At 37.2% G+C, this 9,555-nt stretch overlaps 1 protein-coding gene and 1 long non-coding RNA gene across 2 annotated transcripts in view; both read right to left on the reverse strand.

Annotated features, from left to right (window-relative positions):
* The window catches only part of tbxas1 (thromboxane A synthase 1 (platelet)), a 15,587-nt gene extending 14,428 nt beyond the window's left edge, over window positions 1-1,159 (reverse strand). Inside the window, exon 1 of the mRNA XM_015050909.1 lies at window positions 1,070-1,159. The gene's annotated coding sequence lies outside the window, so the exon portion shown is untranslated. The remainder of the gene's footprint in view (window positions 1-1,069) is intronic.
* A 6,449-nt stretch (window positions 1,160-7,608) lies between these two features.
* LOC106958789 (uncharacterized) lies at window positions 7,609-9,275 on the reverse strand. Its single transcript, XR_001427223.1, has 2 exons — window positions 8,897-9,275; window positions 7,609-7,991 (listed from the first exon to the last, which is right to left on the reverse strand). It is a non-coding gene; the product is annotated as an uncharacterized LOC106958789 (long non-coding RNA).
* Window positions 9,276-9,555: the final 280 nt, after the last annotated feature.

Below are 9,555 nucleotides of genomic sequence, written 5' to 3' on the forward strand. Positions count from 1 at the left end.
GGCGATCTGTATCGGTGATCGGCCCTCATGGGTGATCGGTATCAGTATCGGCAGGAAAAAACCTGATCGGCACATCTCTACATCAAACCAATAAAAAGTATAAGCAGAAATGTTCTGTTATGGCCGACACAATCAAGAAGACTGTTGAAGTTCTCTACTAAAGGAGCTAACTTCTTAAACAGAGCTTTATCAAACTATAATGGAAGGTTTGGTGGGAGGAAAAAGGTACAAAAGCAAAAGGGATAGCCACAGCCTTGATAACCTCTATTCAAAAAATAAAATCACATGCATAATAAAACATTTGCAGATGTGTCCAGGACATGGGCTCAACTGTTGCATTCCTTCTGTTCAGCCACTCCTGAACCAAATATTTCAGTTTTCTTAGAAAATAAATTAGCTACACACCAGAATCATTAAACCCTTGAAATACATCATTCTTTGTGCTCAGTTTTTTTTTTTTTTTTTTTGGATGAGTTACAATAAGGCGACTGGTCATATAATATCTATTGTGAAATAGAAGAGCCTGGTGCTGCTACAGTCACACACTTTGACCTAAAACCTTTGAAACAGGAAAAACTCGTTACACAAGACACGTGACGGTAACGTACAATGTGTCACTGTGTCAGCAGCATTTTACAATGTTTTTGTGGTTAAAGTGGCCTTTATTCAGGAATAGTTCAATGGGAACCAGGACAGTACACGGATCACGGCCGGGAATCGAACCCGGGAAAGTTGCGTTGAGGATCATAGCCTCTGAATTTGATGCACGTTCTCTAAAACTGAGCTACCTAGTGCTCTTCACACCTGAAAGTTAATGTAAGATGGAAATATAAAGACGTTGCACACCTTTAAATATGATAAAACTATCAACTTTAGTTTTTATATTTGAACATTGTGACATGGACACACGTATGAAGACAACAAACAGTGACACTAAAATAATTTATGGATTAAGCAGATTCATTTAAGCTAAGACGTCTTATAAATAACTGTAGCAAGTTCTCCTTACTTTAAAATCTTTGACATTTTAATGTGGTAAAAGTGAATGTTTAAAATTCCCGACACTCACCGGTTCCTGTCCTCTGCTCTCAGTGTAAACATTACCAAACTGCAGCGCTCTTCTTTTTTTACCATAACCTCGTAACGCAACAGGAAGCGCTGATGTTCACCGCCACCTTCTGTACCGGAGTGGTATGACATGGAGTTCCAAGCTAAAAGAAAAGCTACAAACAGACTCCTTCATAGTTTCTTTCGCAACTATTTATTATTACATTAATTTAAAACATAAAATAAAAACTGAATAGAGTAAATACATTAACTACAAGCTATTATACGCGTCTGTAATGTTGTTTCATAATTGTTATGAGGCAGTTTGTTTGTTTTCTGTTTAAGTTTTTATCCTCTAGCTTGCATCGATTTGCCCATGGCTCTTTAACCCTCAACCGTAACTTTTCATAGCTTTGGCCAATATGCTTAAGAACTGACCAATGTTGTAAATTAAAATTTTATTTTAAAATACCACCTTTAGCAATTTCACATTGGTGTTTTCACCTAAGGATGAACTAATAGTGCCAGGAATACTTTTTTTATTCCTAGCAACCTACTGAAGCTACTCAGTAGGTTGCAAACTATGTTTTTTGACGTCATTTTCGACAAAAATCGAATGGAATCTAAAACTATAGTTCTTCAATTTAAAAATCTAAACTTTCCATAGTAAGTAAAAAAAGCTTTTGTTTCAAAGAGTTGTGCTGCTTTCTTTTATGGATTATAAAAATACCTTTGTAAGGGATCACTGTTTTATGACAATATAATTCTGTATCTTGGTGCCATAATGATTATTTATCTTCAGAATAATAAACAGATTGTTTCACCACATGTGTTACATCTTTGATCTATTGTTACTCTTATAATTGGTATTATACCAACAGTCAGAAGTGGAGTTCAAAGAGATTTTCTATATTAATTAGTATCTTCTCTCCAACATGGGAGCAATAAAAAACACGCGTGACCTCCACTATGCAAATAACAGGAGAATCTGTTATCTGCCAAATGCAGTACTTCAGCTTGTCTGCAGAGGGCGCTCTCACTCCATTTTGTTTAATGACTATCTCTACAAAAACAGAAATCAATGTTAATTTAAATCCATTTTAGATTATAGATCTTTGAAAATATTCCCATCTACAACTATTATATATTTTTAAAGAAATTAAAATACATCAAGAATTTTAACAAATGGCATTGTTTTTGATAGATTTCAAATTCCAAAGATTGTCTGCAGGTGAATTGATTTGAAAACATGAAGCAGCTCAATTTAAGCTTGAAAAACAAAAACAAAACAACTTTTATATTAGCATATTTAGAACAAATAACAATATGAATATATATGGACTAATCTCATAACAGTCACAGAATGGACAAAAAAAAAAAAATAATAATAATCAGAATGTATTCAATGGATCTGTGGCTACTTACAGCCATGAGTAATATTCAGAGAGGCATCTTTTTGTTTGCATGTGGATCAGTGTTTCTGATTCTGCAAGCAAAGTATTCACAGCCATCCATCAGGAGACTTGCAAAAGGCCAAAACACATTTGGTTTGTGCGACAAATCAGTGGCAGGATCGCAAAGAACAAACAAGAAGACTCAGGAATAACTTCCAGCAATACATTTAAGATTAGATAAATCGTTTAAATTTGAAAGGATTTTTACTCCTAATGACAGATTTGCTGCCCTTCGTTCATCCACCATTATCATTTTGAAAAGAACGGAAGATTTTCAGCAGATTTTATGTGCAAAGCTTCCTGTCAACTCTTACTGCTGGCTTTGTTTTTGAAAGCTTAGCGTTGTACAGGATATCAGTATCTCCAAATTTGGACACTTATGGTGGAAATGTTTAGTGAAAGAGGCTTTTAAATTCCTCCATAATGTGCTGGTTTGCTGAGTCTCCAAACTCCTGACCTACAGAATTTATAATCATGTAAATCTTCACTTCAATAACAGAAACACATGTTGTGACTACCTTGTACACTTTGGGTAAACTTTGATTGTAACATCATCTCTTTTTGACATTCTCAGCTGCATTGTGACTGTCTGATTTTTATTTATAAGTTTATTTATCTGAGACATGGAGATAAAGGGAAAATGTAAAAATGAACATAAAAGTAATTCTGTTCAGAGTAAAACAGAAAAATAGAACAAAGAAGTATCTTATTCCAGTGGCATTGTTGTGATTCAAAGGATTAATTTACTGCTTAGTGCATGTATGTTTAGTTAAGTCCACTCATTAAGCACTGCCTCTTGTGCACATGTGATGCTGATATGCAGTTTGTCTTGCAGGAAAAGTGGCAGACCCTCAGGGCAAATAAGGACATTTAAATTCACATGACACAGCATCCTAATTATGCTCACGCAGTGACAATTACTTATCCAAATCCTTTGAGGTGTTAAACAAAACTGAGTCAGAGTGCTCGTATGTGTGCTCATTAAACATGTTCTTAATCAGTCAAAATCTTTCTGCTTAAAGCTGGCAGATCATGTGCAAACATGCAGGACTTGGTACTTTGTTTCTTATCATGATAAATTAATCCACAACGGTTGCAATAAACTTGGGCTCCTGTGAACCTTGAGTCAAAATAATTTGGTATTTCTGAGAGATTTCTTTCTTTCCAACAAAGCAGGATTGCACAATGTTTCTGGACTGATAAACATGCAGCATCTCCAGCTCAGTATGCAGCCAGGCAGGAATAACAATGGGAGCTAGAGCGGCACTAAGCCATTAATGGAGAGACGAGCTGAAGTCAGAAATAAGGAGGTTGGGTTTGGTCTGCTGTGAGGACCGCCAGAGGGCACTGGGAGTCTGAAATGAAACCATCTCCCCTCCTCCACCAGCCCTCTACCACTCACACCGCCTAAAGCCAAGCTGTCCAACTTTATGGTATGGCTGGATGCAGAGTGGGATATACTATATGGCTGTATGTTGGCTTAACTCTGTAGATGTTTGCATTTTTTGGATTCAGTGTCAAGCCGTCAGTAGTGTTTGCTCCTTTTTCTTGGAAATTTGAACTTTTGTAAAACCCTGAGACCATTTTTGCATCATTCATAATCTTTCTAAACTCCATCAGGGATCAGTTTGCAGGGCAGCCTTTAACAGGGCAAAACAGCTGAGGGGAAGGTTGTGTCATAAACACAGAAAAGTTCAGCTTTTCCACACTTACAGTCATTGTTGTTGCTGAATGTAAAGAAAAATGGTTGAAGCTTGAATTTGCAAACCAAATAATAATGCATGTTAGGTTTTATTCCACAACATGGAATTATATTTTAAAGTTGAGCTGGATTTTAGTTAGTTATTTTTTAAATCAAATTTTTATATATATCAAAAATCACCTTTTTGCCAAAATGGTTTTGTTTTTCTTTTCTTAAGCAAAGGTCTAAAAATCAGCCACTGTCCTCTTTTGCTCTGTTTCACGAAAAAAACCATTCAGCAGCTCATGTCTGCAGTTATAATCACGCCACTGTTGCCAACTCAGCAACTTTCTTGCTGTATTTAGCCACATTTCAGACCTAAAAAAAATGATTCTGGACAAAATCAGAATCAGGAGGTCAGATTTTTAAAAAGATTTGTAATCGGCGATCAGCCAGAAAATTGCACTCAGTGCACAACTAATTTGAATGTTTTTGCCAAGTAGAGTAAATTAACCGTAAATGTATTCTGTCAAACAGAAGCATGGGGAAATGTAGAAACTTATCCTCATAACTCTTTAAAATAAACATCAGTCAGCTGCAGCACAGAGTCAACATTTCTGGGATTTCCTAAAACATGCACTTCAAGTGATCCTACAGCGCTGCCATCAGATTTTAAACTCTTTCATTAGTAATTATCTTCAATCTTTCTCTTAAGTTCAACAATCCCTAATGTTTTCTGATGAAATCTGCTGTCCTTATTTCCATGTTGTCTCAAGTCTATTTGTAAAAGTTTTCGGTTCCGTCTCGACAAAAACAACCAATTACTCCTCATATAATGCCGGCCGTAGTGGCCCTTCTTTTCACGGCCGATTTGTCTTTGTGTTTGGGCTCTGGGCTCCATTGTGCTGCCTCCCGTCCCTATCGCTGACCGCCTGGCTTCCTGGCCCCGGCTGCTGTCACTGTAAGCCTCATCCGGGCTGATTTACATCATATTACTCCTGATTTGAATGAGGCCTGCTGAGAGATGAGGCAGTCAGACAATGGGCCGACACGGCGCAGAGGAAAGGGAGTCCTGAGGAACTCTGGATCACAGATATTTTTGTTTTCCTCCGTCGAACAAAAAGATGCACGCTTGGTTTCATTTGAAGGAAACAATGGAGAGATTTTATGGTCAACTGAAAAAAACACATTAAATGGAATTCCTGCCTGTTTCAAACTGACTTTGTTTCAATCTTAGCAAAGAAAAAAAGATAACAAAGATAATCAAATAGACCAAAATATCCAGTTGATTCTGTTGTAACATGTTGGTCTATTTAAAAATGTAAATTTTAACACATTAAAAGAACACAAAAATGGATCTTGAATTATCAAATGTGCTTTGCTGTTATTTGACAAATTATCATCAAAAGCTCAAACTTCCTGTTGTTCGGAGGTTCATCCAATGATCAAACACTTTGCAGAATTGGTGACCTTCCAGCCCCAATTAAGACAAAAATCAGGACAGAGTCAACACTCTGCTTTTTCATGGATAATTATTCCAGTGTCCAACTTGTTAATTGGTCTGAGAAAGTGTGTGATGAATATGTGTGTGTCTGAGTGACCGTGTTATTATCCGTCAGGAGAAGGGAGAAGAGAGCTGCACTCTGGAAATGATTTGTTCAAGTTCACTATCCGGGTCGCCTCGAGCACCACGGCGATGCAAAGCAACGAAGATTATGATTTGAATGACAAAAACACAAAGCCACCTGTCTGCAGAACAGCACAAATGGATGCACATTTGCCTATCAGGATAAACACCACAGAAAGGGAAGGAAAAACAAAGAACAAACAATTTCATTTGCAAAGAAAAAAATAGCAAGGCTTCCAGTGAATCCTGTTTGTCTTTTTCCTTAAAGCAGCACAGCAACAATCAGACATTTTGATCTATTTAAATTAAAATACAAAGGAACTGTAGTTTATTTACTGCATTTTCTGGGATTATTTCAAAGAAAAAGACAAAGAAACATCTGGGTGATGCAAACTCAAACTGCTTTGTGAAAGGATTTTACTTGGATTTTACTGTGATGAACTAAATCAAAGTATTGAATTATCTGACTAATTGTAATGTGGATCTTCATTATTCTGGACAGACAGGAAAGCTGGTCTGAGTTGATGTGATAATGAATTAATCTAAACCTGCAAGATACTGAAAAAACACAGGAATGATAAAAAAATAAATAAATAAAATACACAAACACAAAGAAGGAGTGTAACAGAGAAATGCTGGAAGTTTGTTCCAGATAAGAGGAGAATAAAAACTGGATGCTGTTTCTCCATGTTTGGTTCTGGATGCAGAGCAGAACCAGAACCAGAAGACCTGAGAAGTCTGGAAGGTTGATACAGCAGCAGATCTTTAATGTATTGTGGTGCTTAGCCGTTCAGTAATCTAAAAACTAACAGAGATATTTTAAAGTCTGTTCTCTGAGCTATAGGGAGCGAGAGGAAGTTGCAGCAATCAATACAACTAAAGATAAACACATGGATGAGTTTCTCTAGATCTTGCTGGGACGTTAGTCTATTAATCCTGGAAATGTTCTTCAGGTGATAGAAGGCCGACTTTGTAACTGTCTTTATACGACTCTGAAGGTTCAGGTCAGAGTCCAAGAATGTGACAAAGAACATATGTAAGCATCACAACATTCCTGAGTTTATCTAGCAAACTCTTGATTTTTGGAGCTCAGAAATTTCTTTGTTTCTTCTACAGCCTTTCTGAGAATAATTTAGTTGCTGCTGTTTGATGGTCAATGGAAAGTTATCCTCATTGAAAGAAAAAAGATTTAACCATGCATTGATTAGAAACATACAACATTGTACAATGGCCAAAAAGGAGGAGTAAATTTCCACCAAAAATCTCAAAAATTTTGAAATTAATCTCAGAAATTTTGTAGAAAAAAGAAGGACATTTCTGAGCTACAAAAGTAAAAAAGAAAATGCTGGAAAAAAGTGGGCACATTTTTTGGACATTTTCAAAGTCCAAAAAGTAGACTTTAGTTTCTAAAGTCTCTGAGTTTGACTTTAGAAACTCAGAGAATAATCTCAAAATGTCTGAATTTTTTTGGCTGAAATTTACTCGTCCATTTTATTTCTATCAACAATGCCGCTAGCACATCATCGTAGAAACACAACGTTGGAGATGAGGGGTCATGCACCTGTTTTGCTTCACCTGATATTTGCACTTGATGACAGGAAGGACATCAGTGTTTATTCTGCATTCTGTATTCAGTAAGTGTGTGCATGTGTTTGCCTGCGTGTGGGTTTTATCTTCCCTCGGGTTCGCGGGAGAAAAGAGGGCTTATCTAACCATGTGAGCCTCGTGACAGCTGTTGACATTCAGAACATCATTCAGAAATCCACAGCTGAGCTTCTCCACATCCAAGACAGACACAGTGAAGGAACAACGATCGCTTTTATTTTTAAATTCCCTCTGAATGGATTAATTTAAATGTGTGAAGGCGGAGTGGTTTAGTGTTTATTCAGGGCTGATAGTTGCTTTGCCCTGCTGAGATAAGATCTGTCTAGGTTGATGCAGCCTGTGTGAATAATGCATTAGAGTTAATGACCCCTCCCTGACCAGGAGATGGACAGAAATATCCCTGACGTCAGCCTGGATCCTCACGGTAGCCAGTGGCTCAGAGAGGGGATATTAACTCTGCAGAGCGTCTCGGGGATCCGCCACACCTCTCCGTCCGCCTGTCTGTCTCTCTGTCAGGGAAGGCATCTGTGTCACACTCTCCCTTTCTCTTGTCTCTTTGTGGTGACGTGACAGGCATCTGTGAGCGAAGAGGAAGGAACATACAGACAGATCCAAAGATCATGAACAAAGATGTATTTTAACAGAAAATGTTTGTTTACATTAATATGGGGAATTTTCACAGCCCTGTAATCTGGCTGAGGGATGCAGCACATTTATCAGAGCAAATCTATATTCTAAATACACAATTTGACCAAAATATCATCATATTTTATTCATTTTTTTAAAGTTTTCAAACAGTTCCTGCAGATAATGGCAGGAACTTCCCCTGATTTTGCATCTGGATTCCTGAGATTGGACTTTCTCTCCTCCATCCAAACAAAAGACGAGGCATGTGCGGTAAACAGTGTGTCAGCCAACAAAACAGGCTTTTTGGAAGTAGACAGCTCCACAAACACAACAAGACGCCCGATTGTTTCCAGCATCCACTTTTGCTCTGATGGAAAGTGGAAACTCTAAATATTTAATCTGCAGCTACAGTGAGTGAAGGAAAACAGCGGCAGAAGAAAGATTTCCTAGATGGTAACTCAGGTAGATTTATTAACAATTTAAAAGGTGGCCAAAATTGTCCCTGCTCCAGTTTTGATTCGACAAAACATATAAGAAAGCACACAATGTGATGTTTTCATTTATAGGTTTCATTTATTAAATGAGTTCATTTAATAAGGTGTTTTCTGTTTGTTGGTTTGTTGCTATGAATAAATGAGAAGTTCTTATTTTATTGAGTTTGGTTAAAGTATAAAAAGTAACTTCTCTTTAAAGTATAACCCTACCCTCTGATAAATTTTAGAAAAATTTCACCAAAGTGGGAGGAGCCAAGAGACACTAAGGGGCGTGGTCACATAAGGGATGAGCGGAGACTAAAGAGTAAAATACGTTTTGTACGCTAAAAAAGTTTATCCTTCTTAACCATGAGGTTCTGACCTTCATAAACTTTATTAAATGATACCAACCTCGTAACTATTTGGTAACATGATCAGTGTTTTTTTTTTTTTTTTTTTTTACCGTTTCCTAGCAACAAGAGGTGGATTTAGTAACGCCAGCTTCCAGTACTGCAGTAACCAACAGGAAAATTAAAATGCTTAGGCACAGTTTGACCTAAAGAGGGCAGCAGTGAGACGTTTTCAGGCATATAATAAAAAATCTCCCTTTTTTTTAAATATGGAAGAAAACATGGCAGAGAGGGAAGCTGACCTTAACACACAAAGACACCGGATCTCATTCAGGCGACCTCAACTGTGGTTTTTATCCAAATTAGCAGCTCTACCTCCATAATCTTCCATGTAAATTACATGAAAAAGCAGTCAGATTCATGTGATTTAAAATAATAAACTACTTGCATTCAAAACAAACACCTGCAGGTTTAAAATAAGCATAAAAATGCTTTAAGAGAGCTGAATTCTCCAAAGAGGAAAAGCAGAAATAAACACATTTGCTCTCCCCCACACTGGGGGGAGAAGAGATTAATGTAAAATTGAAAAGCATAACTGAGCTGATCTGGATCTGTATTTCTATCAGGAATGAACCAGATAAAGCAGAATTGAAACGGAGAGACAGACACAGAGACAGGTTCACAGAGAAAT

Source organism: Poecilia latipinna, unplaced genomic scaffold, assembly GCF_001443285.1.
Source record: "Poecilia latipinna isolate Pla-1442-1.1 unplaced genomic scaffold, P_latipinna-1.0 Scaffold50, whole genome shotgun sequence".
Lineage (NCBI taxonomy): Eukaryota > Metazoa > Chordata > Actinopteri > Cyprinodontiformes > Poeciliidae > Poecilia > Poecilia latipinna.